Source organism: Geospiza fortis, unplaced genomic scaffold (assembly GCF_000277835.1).
Source record: "Geospiza fortis unplaced genomic scaffold, GeoFor_1.0 scaffold2166, whole genome shotgun sequence".
Taxonomy (NCBI): Eukaryota; Metazoa; Chordata; class Aves; order Passeriformes; family Thraupidae; genus Geospiza; species Geospiza fortis.
This window is the reverse complement of record NW_005055056.1, coordinates 6,093-24,414: the sequence shown is the minus strand read 5'-3', so window position 1 is coordinate 24,414 and position 18,322 is coordinate 6,093. Positions and strand designations below refer to the sequence as shown.

Below are 18,322 nucleotides of genomic sequence, written 5' to 3'. Positions count from 1 at the left end.
GGATCAGCAATTTCATAATCTTTCCAGGTGGTCGATGGCTTCCTGTCGTTCTTGTGGTTGTCTGGAGGGAGGCCTTACCGGTGTCTGCTACATGATTTTTGTCAAGTGCATCAAGGTTTTTATTATACATAAGCATTTAGTTGCTTTGTTACAATATCCCTTTAGCTTTACCACAACTTCCTCTATTTTATTCTAAGCATCAGTCATCTTGCTACCTCATCTCTTTACTCTACTATACTTCTATTTCAATGCTTTATTTGGCTATTTGGTCAAAAAGTTTCAAAACCGTTCTTTTTAGTTATCCCAGGGAACACATCCACTTTTGACACAGCAGATTCAAGCATTTGCTGATTCCATTGCCAATTGACACAAATCACAAAAACATTTTTCACAGGTTCAAGGTCTTTTAAGGCTATTTTGTCCAATTAACTCTAAAACGTACTTTTATTTCTACCTTTCTACCAATAATTAATTACTTGTCTGTCCACGCAATATCTGCATTGCAATTCTTTCTAACCAATTACTCTGTGCCACCAACACTGCAGAAAATGGAGTAGATGAAGAACTAGAAGGAGATCAGACAACGCCCAAAATCCTCCATCTTGTCTTCTATCTACCTCTGTGACGGTGTTCACAGGGGTTTTCAGATGAGGGAAGAGACGAGGATTTGACTCCATATTTCAGAAGGCTTGATTTATTATTTTATGATATATATTACATTAAAACTATACTAAAACAATAGAAGAAAAGGTTTCATCTCAGAAGGCTAGCTAAGCTAAGAATAGCAAAGAATTAATAACAAAGGCAGCCGTCCCAGACTCTCTGTCTGAGCCAGCTGCTGTGATTGGCCATTAATTATAAACATCCAAGATGGGCCAATCAAAAATCCACCTGATGCATTCCACAGCAGCAGACAATCATTGTCTACATTTTGTCCCTGAGGCCTCACAGCTTCTCAGGAGGAAAAAAATCCCAAGGAAAGGATTTTCATGAAAAGATGTCTGCGACATACCTCCATACTAAAAACCCAAAACTCTAAGTTTTCCACCCTGTGATATTACACACTTCTAACCAACTACACACCTGTAATCCCAGTGCTATCAATCAATTTTGGAAGCCGGTTCCACGGCCTCAGGTCAAATGCAGTGCTCTCCTCGAGATCAGTGCCTGTCAGCACAGAATGTCTAAAATTCTCAGCATCCAGGGTTCCAACAGTCACCCTTCAGTATCATAGGGAAGAAATACCAGGACACTGGAGTGTGGTGCCCAGTGGTGACTGGTGGCTAAAAACTTCTGTCTTGAATTATGTCATCATCCCTGCTGAGGGGATGACCTATGTGTAGGGAGTATCTCTGGGGTGCTAGTTCATGTCTAGAGAAAACCTTTGTTCAATACTGTTTTCTATTCTGCAAAGTAGATTTTTTTGGTGTGTGTGGGTAGTAGTGGAGGCATTTAAGTAATATTAATTCCCAAGATACTGAGTGTTTCAACTTTCTGTTGATCTCACTGGGACTTGAAATGGTGCAACACCTCTAGAAAGTAGGCTGTTTATTGATTTGCAGACTAAAATCTGGGTTAACTTTTAAAGTGCTTTGAAGTGTTACTTGAATGTGCTTTCAGCTTCTAAATGCAACTGCTGGACATGGTAAGTCCATATTAACTTCAGTTCATTAATGTTGTGTACAAAAGCAGATCAGAGAAATGTCACTTAGTAAGACTGAAACTGGGGGTGTTTTTTACCTAGTATAACCCTGTCTCCTCTATGTGAGAAGGTAGAGAATGCTTTTTAGTGCATCTTGTAAGAGTTGCTTTTCTTAGCAGCTATACAGGAAAGTGCAGGCCCTGGACTGTAGTTCTTGATCTGTGAGAGTGACTTCTTTCTGCTTGATTGGCCTGCAGAGCAATGTTGTGTGCCTGTGACTTAATAATCCCAAAGGCAGCAATGTTAATGCAGTGGACAGAGCTTGCACAGCACAGACTGTGTCTACTCTTTGTGTAGGACATGCTACTGCATCTTCATTTCCTTCTGGGATTTGTAGAGCTCGCTGCCTCTGAGGAGTAAAACTCAATTTGTTGACCCAAATAGTCCAGGCCTACAGGTGGTAGAGTGCTGGAAATGTAGAAGAGCTTACTGTGATCAGTTCTAGGCACAGGTGGTGCTTTTAGTTTGATGGGAATGATTATTCTGAGGTACTTCAGCCCCTTAGGAGCCAATTTGAAGTGCTGTTCTTGAAGGCCTGTCCTAAACATCCACTTAGTAGTGGGTACAAAATGGATTCCTTCAGTTTTTCTTCAATTTTTTTATTAGAGAAAGATTCACAGTTGGTTTGTATTTTATAGCTTTTTATTAATTAATTGCATTGAAAAGTATATGCCATCTCTTTCATATTCCATCCAAAGCAGTTAAGCAATAGAAGCAATAACCATGGGAATATAGAAGACAGAAAATTGATGGACCAAGTCCTTGAAGAGGAGGCAAAACAAAGAAGAGAATACCTTTCTTATACAGGATGTTTAATGATGAGACAATCAACCCCCAGTTTTGACTGGTTCTGTGGTGAGAACTTGCCCTAATGATGAACTTTGCTCATTATAATAATAAAAAACACATCCCTAGCTCAGGCACCCTCTACTCACAAAAAGACCACTACTCGTCGAGCATGTGCCATGATTTCTTGGGACACTATGCCTTTAAATCGAAGCAGAGAAAGGATAAGCCAATAGAAACTTAGGCAAGTAGTGACTTAAGTAAGGTGTGCTAATAGCCTAATGTTGTAACCTTTTAAGTAGGCCTTTGTGTGCCTCAGTGTGCTGGTTTTGTGGATCTACAACCCAGTACCCCTTTCTGGTCAGAGCTGTAAATAAATCAAATACATTGACTCTGTGAGGATTGGCTTCTTGCACACCAGGTGAAAGAACCTGGTTCAGGACAACAATGAAGAGGAAGAGATGTCTCCCAACTTGCTCAGATGCATTTGTAGTTCTCTGAATTAGAGATTCAGAGGTGTGAGACTTGCACAGTGGTTTCCCACCTATTAAGCCTGCAGCCAAGACTTCACCTCATATCTATAACACAACAATGTGACCTTGCCTGTTCTAAGTGTGTTTAACAGATGCTGGTGGCCGTGGATGTAACATCAGGTTGTGGAGATGGAAGAATGAGGATGTGTTTCTAGTTAGGACTCTGTACAGAGGGGAAGGGTAAACTACATCTACACCCCTTGGATGTCTGCTGTCACATGTACTGCTGGTTGTATTCCAGTATGTCACAAGTTTTGTGACATTCAGCCCCACTTGGTACAGTGACAGCAGTTGACACATGGATGTATCTGGCCTAACTTTTCCCTTCCTGTTTGAATGCTTGTTTAGGCTGTAATTCAGTGGTACTTTAAAGAGGGCTTAAAAAGCTGTAGGGTTTATAACCTGCCTTTATGTTGTACAACAGAGTAGCATAGATGTGGTGGGGTTTAATCTGCATAGAAGAGTTGTTTGTGTTAGAGTACTTATACTGAACAAACCTTTTGCACAATAGAGATGACAGGACATTTTGCAAATACATTTTCCTACATACAGAATCTCCTCAAGAGTATTTCCAAGGGAAGGAAGCTTAATCTGAATTTTAATCTGAAGATGAGGCTTCAGTTTAAGATTTTGTGAAAACAAAATGTATTCTTTTGCTCACTTTAATGGCATAACTGATTTGTGTTTGAATGTTTTGTTTGGATTGGAAACTTGTAGCTTCCCATGTGCTGGTGTAACATGGTGGTGCTTTGCTTGTAGTATTCTTAGTCTGTTTTTATTGCTGGGTAAAGTGCTAAAAGTACTAGCTATGAAGTAAGGTGTGCTGGTATGAGATTATTTGAGCAGGAACAGCCTCAAAATTATTTAAAATCCTGATCTGTCTTAGCAGCAAAGTGACTAGTGCTTATACTTGCTTACAGCTAGCCTCTTGACCAGCAAAATGCACTTGATAGCAGCTGGAACAGTAATTTTTCTCACATAGTCACTTATCACATCTTGGCAGATAGCTAGATAGGGTGCGAGCTTGTGGAGGGAACCAGTGTGTTCTTTCCTCTGTCTGCTGCCCACATACTCATGGTGTGTTCACTTAGAGGCTTGTGAGCAAAACAAAACTACTTTTGATCCTAAATGGCTTGTGATCTTTGTTTATCTGTCAGAGCTGGGGCCTGCTGAGGATGAAGCTTCTTACTACACATCATCAGTGTATCTGATGGCATCAGAAAAGAAAGGAAGTAGTATATGTAATTGAAGCTGCTGTTTCAATAGCATCAGTGAGATTTGTCTGCACTGCTCCATAGCAGTGTGTGGTCCAAACTTGTGTGTTATGGAGAATACTATTAGTAGGTAGTTCCTCTTAAAGAAAATTGTAGACATCAAGAAGCAGCACTGCAGAGCCAAAGCATCCATTTTCACTACTGCATTGTATGTCCCTTCTCTTTTTGACAGGTATTCGATCGGTGAGCTTTTACGAGCACATCATCACAGTGGGAACGGGGCAAGGTTCCCTATTGTTTTACGATATCCGAGCCCAGAGGTTCCTGAATGAAAAGCCCCCACATGCCTGCTATGGACAGAAGCAGAAATTAGGAGGAAGTGAAATTTTAAAGTTGACTACTGGGAAAGGTTGGCTGGTGAGTATCTTGTAGTTGTAGGAAACCCTTTACACAGGAGTTTACACTGGTTCTTTTTGTAGTAATGGAAGCTATTATATGAAATGTGTCCCAGTCAAACAGTGATCATGTAACTAATAACGGTAATCTTGAAAAGCAAGAAGTGCTGAAGTATTGCTCTCTATAAAAACTTTATGAAAGGGTATTGAATGATTGGTTGATCAAGTGTAAGGCATACTGACTACTTTTCTTATGCACTGATTCATAAATGAACTAGATTTTATATCTTCATATTTTCTAATGCAATCTAACTTCTAGTTTTCAGAACCTCAAACACAAAATTCATTGTCTTCCTTTAAAAATGTGCTACTCTAATGTGGTACTCAAAGCAAGAGAGATTTAATTGTGTGCAGTATTAGAAACTGTCCTCCTGAGGTAATGCCATGGCAGGCACTTGAGTTCAATTTCCTGTATGTTATCATAAAGCAGTTAATGGCTTTGTCTAACTTTTCTCCATTATCCTTTGCATCACTGTGATGTAACTTTAAAAACTGAGGAAACTTAATATCTTCCCTACCCTTCATCTCCCCTCTCCAATGTTTGGCCCCAATGTCCCCAGAAAAAGCTTCAGGGCAACATTGTTATTGATCTGTCTGAAGCTTCAGGAGTATTAACAGAGAAGATCCCTTTTTAGGCTCTGGAAACAACCTTCTGCTTTTGTGAAACAAGGTTTTGGGTTTGTTTGGCAGCAGTAATAATCTAAACTTTCCTTTAACAGAATCACGATGAAACCTGGAGAAATTATTTTTCTGACATACATTTCTTCCCAAATGCTGTTTATACCCACTGCTACGACTCATCTGGAACGAAACTCTTTGTGGCAGGAGGCCCCCTTCCATCAGGACTTCATGGGAATTATGCTGGTCTCTGGAGCTAATGATAACTCTTCATAAATGCTGATCTTGACACAGATTTCTACTTTTCTTTACCATTTTAAAAACAAAATTGCGTGATGCCATTGACTTCTGGTTTAAATGCAAGTTATTTTTAGGCAATTTTCTGTTGGTTTCCAACAGTCTTGTACATGTTTTTGAACCATTATTTTTGCTTTAACCTGCTTAGTCTTTTATATGAAGGGGTTTTTAAATCCTTTTTTATTGTATTTACTCCAAATGACTCTTCCCCCACATTTAGGCTGTCTTAGCCACGTGCCTCCTCCTCTTTGCTGTGACATAGGATTCCTTCTTATAGCGTGGTTGCTGCTGGACTTTCTGTGAAAGTCTAGGGGCTGTGTGTCTTCAGATATTTTGTCAGTTCCATTACCTGAAGTGAGGACTGCTTGTAATTTAAAAATATTAAAAATATTTGTAAGAGATAAAGTAGTAGCTTATCTGTAGATCCTGGCCCTAGTCTGGGTTAATCTTATTTTTTAAAAGTACAAGTCTAATGACACTGTTTATACATAGAGGAGTATGGTCATTTTAATATGTACTCATTGGAGCCCAGGGATAGATTCCTCTGGGGTATTGCCCATCAAGCCCAAAGTGCAGGAGTTTTAAAAAATGCATTTGTATTTGAATTGCAGTTTTCAGCAGTGCCAAAAGAAAATGTATCCATTGTTCCTATTCTGCTTCTCCCAGGTATCAGCTTGCACAACTGGAGTTTATATAGGCTGTTCTGCGGTGTGGCTATTGCAGGATGACATTACATTGAGGGCCTGCAGAGGTGCTGAGAGGAAATGGGGGCTAGGGACATGAGTGTTCTTGTCCTTCAAAATGAACTAAATCTATCAATTTTTCAGATGAGTCAAGATTCCTTAGTATGCTGCTGTGGTAGCTCATGGGTTCTTCATAAACTGCCTAAAACCCAGGACCTCTTTTTGTCCCAGGTTGTGGAAGCTTTTCCTATTTTAGCTGTTCTGTTTGGCCATCTCCTCTAATATGCCAATGGAATAAATAAACTGGGTTTTTTTCTCTGAGGGTAAAGAGTGCATCTTGAACTTGTCTAATGCAAGCTGGAAGCTTTCCATGTAGCAAGATAACTTGCTGTTAGCTCACACTGAGCTAGCAGCATCTGTTGTCATCTTGCTTGCTGTAGGAGAGGCTCAGGTTTTCCTTGAATCCCCTGCTGCCTTCTGCAATCAAACTCCCACAAACTTCATGTGAGACTGGGTGGGGAGAATAGGTCCAATGCCCTTCAGGTTCAACCATGAAGCGTGTGCATTCCAGGGTGATGGTCTTACCTAATACTCACTAAAATGCAGGACTCAAGGGTGCTCCTCCTAGCCTTTTGGCAGGCACTAAGCTTGGCTTGTCAATGATACCTCTGTCCTCTGCTGGGATGAATGCCTTTCCTATGCCCTTGTCACCAGTGGAGCAGAGTGTGCCTGTATCTCATTGCTGTGGTACCAAATAGGTAGTTGGCTGAAGCTGAGAAGAATGACAAAGCTGGGACATGCTCTGTTCTTCTGTGTCTGCTGGAGATCACAGACACCACTGTAGAGTAGCTCTAATCCCCGATGTGCAGTTCCTGCCAGATTGCCTAGAGCTAGTCCGCATGTGTCTTTGTGGTCTCTCTCATCTTTCATCAGTAATGCCAAGCAGTCAGACTTGGGCTTAATTTCTGGTTGGTAGTGGACACTTGGATGAAAATCCTGCAAAGAATGCAGTTCCCTCCCATCCTGATGAAAAATCCTGTTAAGATGTCTCCCAGACATTCACTTGTCTCAGAAGTATAATTTACTCACACGGAGCACTGACATGGGTACTTCACAAACAGATCTTTTTTATGGTGTTTCATAATTCTACTTCCCTTGTGGGTTGGTTGCTTAAACTGAATCAGTTCGTGGTGAAATTATAAACTATGGAGTAGCAAAGGAGCTACTATTTTATTTAGAGCTGTTGGTTGTTTTTTTAAGATGTAATGGTGCCTGTGTTGTTCTGTGATGGCAATTTACTGCTTTGGTTATTTTAGGGGTTTTGAAAAGTATACAGAGAAAAACAAATCTTGGTGAAGTATGGCAGGATGTGTATTTCTGGGATTATTCCTCCGGCTACCATGTAAGATCATGCTGTTACAGGGAACAATTTCTGGTTAGTTGTTTTGCCGGGCTTGGTTTGAGGTGCCTTTTTTTCCCCCTCTTTTCAAAAGAAACTAGACACTTGACTCTGAGTGTTCTCTAATTCTGCTGAAACAACTAGTTAGATGCTTAGTGTCAGCAGTGCCAAAGGAAAACTACTGATCTGGAAACCCTAGCCCTGATGTTGATCTATAAATGTGAAGCATATTCCAGGTCTGGGTGAAGGGGCAAAAAGGGTATTTTTATGGACTAAGCTCTAGCCTCTAAACATGGAGGCTGATCTTTCTGCAGAGTCAGCAGAGTCTCTAGGTTATTGAAGAGGTCACCGTGGCACCCCTGGAACATGTCCCTCTCTGCCAACTGATCACAAATACCTCAGTGTGTGGTCCTAAAGCCTGGTAGTGTGAGTGCCCTTTTCCTCACTTTTTTTCTGCATAAGAAGCTTTGGACAATTCTCAGAAGAATCTGGACAATGATGTAAAATTTCTCCAGTTTCATATGCTTCTGTGTATTCTGCTTTCGTGGTGCTTTCTTGCAAAGATAACTTCTCATGGGGAGGGAGCCATCCTTGTTGCTGTATGAAAATCCCCCCCAAAAAACTGGGAACAAACTAGATATAGTGCTGCAAGAACACAAATTGGGCCAGAGAGAACTTAATTTCTAGCCTGTTTTGTAGCAGCCACAGGGCCTGCAAGGCCTCCCTGGTTGTCAGTTGCCTAAGATAAGAAATGCCTAGTCATGATGACTGGATCTAAGAAGCCCCTCGTCCGCCTTCGGACCCTTGTTATCTCTCCGTAAGACCATAGGTCATATTTGCTTCGACCCTTACTATTGGACTGTTTCCCAAAACCCCTATACCCTATATAAGCTCCTACTTCTGCGCTGTTCAGCAGAAGAGCTGTCACTGTCACCCTTCACAGAAGCTGCCAATAAAGACACATCTGTGGCACCTCATACAGCCTTCTCCTCTCTCTCCCCATGTCTGCTGAGGCACTTAGCAAGCAAAGAGCTGAAATCACTAAAGAGCTGAATTCACCAAAGAGCTGATCTTACTTAAGAACTGAGCTGCTTGCTAAGATTGCCTGTGGCTGGGAGCCTGCCTGAGGGGCCTGGACAGGTTGTGCTTAGCAGGACTTTGCTATCTGGACACCTACAGCAGCCAGGGATTGATAGACCCTGAGAACCCCCTGCCATAATACTGTTTCAGTGGTTTTAAATGCTTGTAGCAATATAGAATTATAGATGTTACGTTTCAGAGTATTTTGTGGTTGGTCATATGTCACTTTTGGTCCAGTCAAGGTTAGAAAAAGAGGCAGAGAAAGGTGATGATATGCCAACTGTCCAAATATAAGTCATAGGAGAAATGGGATGAAAAGACAGGTTTTCTTATTTAAATTGATTTTTTTTCCCTACTGGTTTAGAAATCAGTTGAAACCCAGGATCATGGTGTGAGAAGCAGTGGTTTTCCATTGAAGTGCAGGAATGACTGTACATCAGGGTATCTCTCATCTCTTCATGGAGGCAAGTTGAGTGCACCCTGGTGTTCAAATAGCAGATGACATGAAATTCAGTCTGGTGACTGAGTTGTGCTCACTGTGTCTTGCTGTGCTTTGCTGAGACCCATTGGCATTTGCATTTTCAGGCTGTCTTTTTGAATGTTTCTTAACAAGTTCCCTCCCTTGCTCTTTCCTGCCCATCTAAATGGTCTGTTTGGGATTGCCTCCTCCACCCCAAATCATCCCAGCTTTTTACTGTCGCAATATTGTGATGTGTTACTCTTCGAGCCAGGTCTTATGAGCTCTCAGCGAAACCCATCACACCCGAGATAGCTCAGCTACCCAGAACGGTATAAAATTAGCAGGATGGCTTATGAGGTAGTGTTGGAAACAGGAAAAGGTTCAATAAAAGGCAAAATAACAAAGCTCTTATGGAGAAAAACCGAGCCAGGGGCAAGAGGTCCTTGCTCCTGCTAAAACACCCCACAAAAGCGATTATTTCCTTTGTTCTCTTCCTTTTCTAGTGAATTACCTAGGCGGGACCTCTTGGCCTCTGTCCAGTCCGACAGCCCCAGGTCTGAGGCGAAGTCCCAAAGGTCCTATGAGGTGTCTTTGTACTTAATTTGGGAGAGAAACTTGTAGGCTTTTTGCCTTTTTAAGCAGACAAAGAATAATTTGGTCACTCTGTCAACAGGGGGCACATTCCTACAATATTGTACTTGCAGAGGTGACCTCTGTTAAGCAGAAATGGGATTGCTGGCATTTTGTCAAGCCATGCTTGAGACCTTTGTTTTGTTTTTTTTTAACTGGGCAGACCTTTGAGGCTAGCTCAGACCGGAGAACTGGGTAGTTGCCCTAGTACATGTTTCACTAATAGGAGAATTATACAGTAACAGTCTATTTCTGGGGGGGAACAGACTCTAGTTTATCTCACATTAGGCACTTGAAGCAGAGAAAAGATCTTCTGTGCTGCCAATGAGTGTAGAAACTAGTTAATTTTATCGCTCAGCTCTTTTCAGTGAACTACCATGTTAATTTGGGTATCTTTGGGTATTGCATTTTCAGTATTCATAATCACAGGTAATCAAACCCAGTGACTTAACTATGGGTTCAGTAGTAAAATTATCCCTGGCTGACTTGACTGTACGAGGGAGAAAGATGGAGAAATTACCAGGAATGAGGTGACGAATAAAATCATAGATTCTACTGGGTAGCAATGTCTCAGTAACAATTGGGTGTTACGTGATAGACCTTCCTAAGGAAGCAGAAGCTACTTTGCAATGTTGGCTTGAGCAGAGAAATGAGGGTGGTGCTCACCCTCTTCACCTTATTTCTGATAATTCCTCCAGTTTTTTCCCTTGTACAGTCAAGTCTGATAGGGAGAATTGGTAGTGCTCTCCTTGGGTGCTTTCTGGGATTGAGATAACGAAGTGAGTCCATTTGTTTGGTTCCCCTCATCTGTGCTGCTTGTGTTAGTCCAAGGTGAATAAATTACCAAAGAACAGTTAATAGGTGTTTGATCCTAGTCTCAGTTGTTCATTTTCTACATAGATCCATTTTTAAGATCATAGCAAGAGTACCTAGTGATCTTACTGGACTTTGTCCACAAAGGTTACATTCACATTGTGGGCGACTTGTGACTTCCTTAATGAGGGGAACTCCTGAACTGCATTATGGGGCTATATTTGCTGCCTCTATTTTAAGTCTTTGGCTGCTTTTTGTATCTTAATCCTTAAGATACTTATGTTCAATTACTCTTCTCCAGAATTTCATCCTCTTCCTTCACCTGAGCACTTGCTTTGTATATACCTTGCAGCTGCAAAATTAACAGATTAAAGTTATGATCCAGCTATGTCAAGTGGTGGTTTGGTGTCTTAATTTCTGCCCCTCAGATGAGAGGCACTTAGGGACCTTGTGAATTAATATCCCTCACCTGGTGCAGATGTGAAATAAAGCAGGCTTTGATAGACATCACCTGTTTTCTTTGCTTGCAAGAAACCAAGAACAGATGGGCTGTCACTGCATCTTGGCAAAGCAGCAGCATCTTTCAGCAGCCAGGTGGGAGCTCCGAGATCTATTTCTGGTGGTCTGATAACCTTATTTTCCATAAGTCTACATTTCCAAGGTGTCTGAGAAGTTCTTAGCTTCTATTGCAATTGCTACTGTGACTAAATTACTGAACTGAGGTACAGCTCATTCCTAGGAACACCGTTGCAGAGCTATGTGTGATGCAGGTCAAGCTGATCCTTTGGCCAGCCCATGCTGAGCCCTGGACTCCTGTGCTATCCAGACATATGCTCTCTAGCTTAAAGCCAAGTGAAAATCCCTGTGTGCCTCTCTGGCCACCCCTCAGCCAGAACCTCAACTTAAAATGCATTTCTGAGTGTTGCAGTACCTTCAGTAACTTAGTCTCTGAAGCACAGGCACCAGGAATTTGTCTGTGTTGCAGACAAGGGAGAATGGAAATGGGAATATAGCCACATCTTATCTGAAGGAATCTCCTGTTTATGCTCTCCCTTGCTTCTGCAAGCGGACACTTCAGTGCATGTTGAGGATGGGCAAGGGGCACAAGAAAAATGGTAAAAGTCCAACAGTGTTTGGTATTGCTCTCAGAACTCCTGAGGAATTAAAAAATATAGAGGGGATACTTATTCATTGCTCAGGAGGTACTTGTAAAAGGGCTTAATCAGAAACATTTTCAGAGAAATCAAGTAGATATCCCCATAATTCTTGTTTCTTCATGTTAATTTTCAAGGATTTAAATTGGGAAGTATCTTTTTGTTTGTGATGCTGGGTTTCTTAATGTGGTACTTGGCTAATTAGGAGAATGCTCTTGACAGAAAGGAGTCTTCCCAATTAAAATTAAGTGCCATTTTCTAATGGCCTTTCCCTCTAGTATCCTGCTGGGAGTGTTGTGGTCTAAGAAAGCACAGACAGATCTAAAATGGAGTGCCAGGGTTGGCAGAGTTAAGAAAATCTGGTCTGCCTGACCATTTCTGTACCTAAAAAACCACCAAGTAAAATACTTGATTGTATACAAATTCTGGTCATTGAACTGAAACTGAGAGGGTGTATACAACACTTGCAACATAGTGTGAGGTCTCTATAGTCCTAGAAATTGATTCTTTGACCTCAGAACAAAAATGTAGGAGTCAATATGTTGTTTTCTTGGGAACTGCTTTTCCAGATTCCCTTATTAAAAGGGAAAATTCAGGTGCTGAATCTTAAAATCTCATTAAACTTGTATTTTTCATTTGCCCATTCACCTGATCTCTTTTCCTTTTCAAGGCCTCCCACAGTCTCAAGGTATATAAATCACTATGACTCATCCAAATAATGCCAAAACAGTCTAACCAGAGGTTAATGTGCCTTCCTCTTCTAGTACCTTGATCTTTGTAAAGTTATCTCAAACTCATCACTATCTTAGGGTTGGGTACATGCACTGTCTTTTTCTAAGATGTATGTGTTGAAGTTGCAACAGGTTTGTACTGTTACTTGTGGCTTGTTCCATTTGTGTTAGGATGTGGTGTTGACACAAATCAATACACTGGTTTTTCTTGGTATCAGTCTTACCTGTGACATCTATCAGTGAGTGCTTGTTGTCACGATCTGCTAGTACAAGCAGGGATTGTGATGGTTCGTTAACTGATCTCAGAGTGCAAAAACAACACAAGAAGGGGATTTCAGTATTAATCAAAACAAATGCACCTTTTATTGAGTGCCCACAGCAAATGCAATAGAAGGATTAGAAAGGAAATAAAGGATAGAGAAAAGGGGGGGGGGAGAGGGCTATAGCTACCAACGGAGAGACTAAATCCTCATGGTCCAGCCAATAGATCCGTCTTGTCATGTTGGGGAGAATCTTGGAGTCTTCGGTTAGCTCAGGGGTCTTTTATAGTCCTCTGCTGGGAGGGGAACAGGTACAGGACAATGGAGAATAAGTCAGTTGAGAGCAAGTACAGACAGTCCAGTTCAGGACCCATTGTTTCAGGACTGGTTTCTATGGGAAACCAGTCTTGGTCCAGCGAACACATCTGCAGGCAACACTTGGCAGACATCCCGCTTCAGTCAGCCCAGTACCCCCATGTTAGAATTTTAAGGGTCTCAGCCCTTGGGGGAGGGGCTTCAATCTCCATCCTTGAGGGCGGTCATGAGGCAGATGAGGAATTTTCTGTGGGGGATCACCAAAGTTACCTCAGGAAGTTAGACTTTCTCTAAAGCAGGTGGCATCTGGCTGAGAGGTGGGGAAATTCATGGGCTATTGTGATGAGCAGGTATCATGAAGCAGGTGTAAGCATACAGAGCAGGCCACTAATTGCTAGGCCCTGCTCAAAGCAGTGTACGGTGGCGGCACAGCAGCACACCTGCAAACAATCACTTAGCAAGCATCCACCTCAGCCAGGCCAGAACTCCAGTCAGGGTCTTCAGGGTCTTAGTCTCTGTCCTTGCGACGATTGTGAGGCAAATGAGGGAAACTTCAGACCGTCTCTTACACTTGTATGTTAATGTGTACACAAATACTGGCTCTTCCCCATGGCCTATGATGTATATGATGCACGAACTACACAAGATCTTTTAAAAAGTGCAGGGGTCACAACTTCTTGCCTGAGGGTATGATGTCTTACAGTGAACTGTTTTTAATGTTTTTTTTCCAAATATATTTAATAAGATCCAAAGCCTTTGGAAAAAAAAATCAGGGCTTGCTGACACTTGTTGGCTTTTGTTCTGAATCCAGAGTCTGATGTTTATTAACAACTCCTGAAAATCCACCCATCTAACAGCTTTTCTCAGCTTGTTGTTTCTTTCATGAGCTGTGTCAAAAACAGCACTGGATCCTGAACTATCACAGAAGCTGTCAAGTGAAATAGTAACAACACTCTTCAAATATTACAGTGCACATTTTTAATTGTCAGGTAAAACTGTTCAAAATTATTGATGCAACTTGCAAATGGAACAGTGGGAAATTGCAGATATGTCAAACCAGTCTCTGCACATGGGGCTCAGTGTTCAGTTACCTTGTAAATTGTTTCTTCTCTCTGAAAAGCGGGGGTTGGAATTTTTAGTTTTTATTTTTCATACGAAGACATTACACATTTGGCTTTGTTTTCTAAATTGGAAAAGGATATCTTTGTTCTTAATCTGACATCTGGAGTTTGGGCTAGGTTTCTGTCTCTTATGCAGATAGAGGATGGTGTGATTGATAGAGAATGTCCCTTCCCAGCTGTAAGGGTAATTCGTTCATAAGAACATAGAAACAGGAACACTTCTTCACTTACTGTGGCCTTCCATGGACATGCATATCCATTATTAACTGAAGTACATTACCACACTCTGTTGATTCATGAGACTACCTTTGTATTTAGAATCAGCATCATTAGTCATCAGTGTATTGACATTAATAAATGGTCACAGAGCTCTAATGTATGTGTATTTCCTGTGCTAACTGCATCTGTTTTCCCTGTACCCCAATGCAGACTTAATCTGGAGTTCTCTTTTTAGTTCTTGCTAACTTTGGAGTTTCTTCAAATTCAGCAAGGTCCTGCTTTTACCACAGTTCCTTTTCAGAGTAGAACAGATTGGTTTAACTTTGTTTTCTAATCTTTAGCACTTTCCTCCCATTTCTTCTTAGTTCACCTTTAACAGTAATTTCAAAGCTGCTTGCCTAGTCTGAAAAATATTGAGTCATAATAAAAAGAAAACCTGTTGCCCTGTGTAGAAAGATCGCTCTGTGCTTTTACCATAAACTTCAGTGGCTGGCTGCCTACCTTGGAAGGGGAGACTCCATTCCTGCATACTCTACAGAAGCTGAAATTCTCTTGCATTCATATTATAAGGTGGATGTCAGCAGATCAGGAAGTGGATGTGCCCTGCATCTGCACCCAGTTTGTTAATCTGATCAGTGGTGCTTTAGTGAACTAAAGAACCGGCATCTTTGGCTGCTACTCGGTGTTATAACTAAACTGAAAGCAAAATTGAGGGTGCATTGGTGACTTTTTTGCTGACTTGGTCCCATTTAAAGGCTTTCTCCACAGACTTTTTGTCTTTTGCATATTTCATGGATGATGAAAAAACTTTGCTATTGTAGGACTATGAGATTAACTCTGTGCTCAAAAGGCAAAAATTATTAGCTTTGGCCAGCAGTAATGACAAAGGCTGGCTATGCTCAGAAATGAGCTGGTAATGGAGTGTTTGAGCAATGGAAGCCTTGAGAGTTCCACAACAGTCCTTGCCAGTCTTTCCCAAGCACTGTTCAGCACTATCCCTATTTAAAACCAAAATAGGGATTGCATTGAGCAGTGGAACCTGCTGAAATTCCTAGATTTGAGAGAGACACTGGAGAGAAGAGTCCAGGTTCCATGTGTTTTAAATATAACTTTAAACTAATGCAGCTATACTCTCAGATCAGCACCACTTCCTACCTTTCCCTCCATTTAGATGGGAATTAAAAAGTAAATTCAACAATACATGATCTGGTTGTGTGCTTGCAGGTGGAACATGGGGTTCTTGAAATTTGAGAATTGAAATTTCTCACGTGGAAGAACTCTGTGGGTGCAAAGAGCTCGGATCTTGGATTACAGTTCTTCTGCCAGCTTGCTAAATGCAATTAAGTACTCTGGACTCTTCTGAAGAACTGATCATTTTAGGTCATCTGTGTGTTGCTTGACCACATGGACAATGTAACAGTGATTTTTACAGCTTGCTTTCCACATGTCAGTCACAACTCTTAATTTGCCATGTGGAGGAAAATTGTTAATTTGATCTGGAAATGTGGACGTGGACACAACATGGGCAGTGGAATTGAGGGCACCCTCAGCAAATTTACTGATGACACTGAGCTGTGTGGTGCAGTCAATATGCTGGAGGGAAGAGATGCCATCCACAGGAACCTTGACACACTTGAGAGGTGGGTCTGTGCAAACCTCATGAAGTTCAAGAAAGCAAAATGCAAGGTCCTACTACTGGGTCATGTCAGTCCCAGACACACCAACAGGTTGGGCAGAGAAGTGATTGAGAGCAGCCCTGGGAGAAAGACTTGGAGGTGATGGTTGATGAAAAACTCACCATGAGCCGACAGCGTGAACTCACAGCCCAGAAACCAACAAAATTCTTGGCTGCATCAAAAGGAGCGTGGCCAGCAAGTCAAGGGAGGAGATTCTCCCCCTCTGCTTTGCTCTTGTGAGACTCCACCTGGAGTACTGTGTCCAGCTCTGGGGTCCCCAACATAAAAAGGACATGGAACTGTTGGAGCAAGTCCAGAGGAGGGCCATAAAATTGATAAGAGGACTGGAGCACCTCCCCTACCAAGACAGGCTGAGAAAGTTGGGGCTGTTCAACCTGGAGAAGAGAAGGTTGCGTGGAGATCTCTTAGCAACCTTCCAGTATCTGAAGGGGCTACAGGGATGACTGAGAGGGACTCCTCATCAGGAACTGCAGACAGGACAAGTAGTAAGGGGTAAAAATTGAAAGAAATTCGGAAATTTAGGATAGATATTAGGAAGAAATTTTTTACTGTGAGAGTGGTGAGATACTGGAACAGGTGGCCCAGAGAAGTTGTGGATGCCCGAATCCTGGCAGCGTTCAAAGCCAGGTTGGATAAGGCCTTAAGCAACCTGGTCTAGTGGGAGGTATCCCTGCCTATGGCAGGGGGGTTGAGACAAGATGATTTTTAAGGTCCATCCCAACCCCATAACATACTATGATTCTATGTATCTATTAAGAGCCTAATTTTCCATCTTGCATTAACCAATTTATTGTGTTCACATACCAGAAAGATGTTGCTCTTTGAAAAAGCATGTTAGTGTATGTGGCAATGCCCCACGAGCTTTTTAAATACCTAGATCTGTACATTCTCATCTGAGTATTGTTAAACATGCTGTAGTCTGGCATACAGGTCTTTTACTGCTGCCCTGTTACTTAGATAATTGTAATTAACTGCAGTTTGTTTTTTTATACTACTTGAGGTTGCGTGATCTGAAAATTGGTGAACAAAAAGTATTTGTGCATCTTACTATGTGTATCTCTAAATAAAATGTACTTGTATAGTTTGTTGGCTTGGCTGATGGTTTCCTTTATTTTGTAATTATCCCACTGCAAGTAAAACCAGGGCAGTTGGGTTTCTCCTTGTAACAGTCCAGCTTCTGTGTTGACATGACGGATTCAAAGGAAACAAAGTAAACTGTTGTTTTTCCTTCACCATTGAGTGGATTGATATCCCAAGGGTACGTTCTCAACATATTCCTGTTTTTCATAGCTTATACATCAGTCCTGTTCTCTGTATAGCTGCAATAACACTCCTTGCTTCTATAGTAAATGTATCTAATGGCAGAGTTGGGACTGTTACACTCTTCAAAGCATGTCCTTTCTGTTTTCTTCTTCTGGTACCTAATTTGTTCTGAGGCAAGAGTTTCCTTTTAACCATGTTATTTTTTCTAAAAAATATTGTACAGCACAGATACCTATAGGTGGACAGTTAGGTCTAGGACTAAGGGTTTTAGGGAGACCTTATGTACTGAAAATGCAGCTGTTGCACTAGATCTTTCACCATATTTTAATTGCATTGGAGAGTGAGGCCTCTGTCCAACTGTCCTATTTCCCTGTCTCCTCTTGTCTGCCTAGAATTGGGAAGGTTATTTTTTGGAGAGGAGGAATGTCCATAAAACATCCAAGCTTTATGTTGAAGGTTAAAATCACGTGCCTAAAAGCAGCTTCTGCATCCCCATCTTCTTCACACTTGACTTCACCCCGCGGTGCTAATTTCCATGGTCATGGACAAACTGCAGCTTTGTATGCAAGCTATGGGAGACCATGTGTCTTGATTTGCCATATCTGCTCTGTAGTATTGTAGTAGGCATTACAGAGGAGAGTCTAAAAAGCATGTGAATGTTATCCTGTCATCCTACTGGCCTTATACCAAAACTGAGAGATGCAAAAAAAGAAGCACTCATGTCCCTGGAGACAGGCAGGAGATGATGGGTTAGATGTATGGTGGGAGGAAGATATAAGGTGTTGGTAGTAGTGGTTCCTGACTTGCATCATGTCACAGCCATGGATTTGGATGAGCTTGTGCCAACCCCTCAATGCAGAAGCTGTATCTGAACTGCTTGAGCTGTGCTCTA

At 41.6% G+C, this 18,322-nt stretch overlaps 1 long non-coding RNA gene across 2 annotated transcripts; it reads left to right on the top strand.

Annotated features, from left to right (window-relative positions):
* The first annotated feature begins 4,472 nt into the window (after positions 1 to 4,472).
* LOC115949206 lies at positions 4,473 to 17,251 on the top strand. Of its 2 annotated transcripts, XR_004082793.1 has the most exons (3): positions 4,473 to 4,652; positions 5,410 to 5,554; positions 15,695 to 17,251. It is a non-coding gene; the product is annotated as an uncharacterized LOC115949206 (long non-coding RNA). The 2 variants fall into 2 exon arrangements; XR_004082792.1 differs by lacking the exon at positions 15,695 to 17,251 and having other exon boundaries at positions 5,410 to 6,006.
* Positions 17,252 to 18,322: the final 1,071 nt, after the last annotated feature.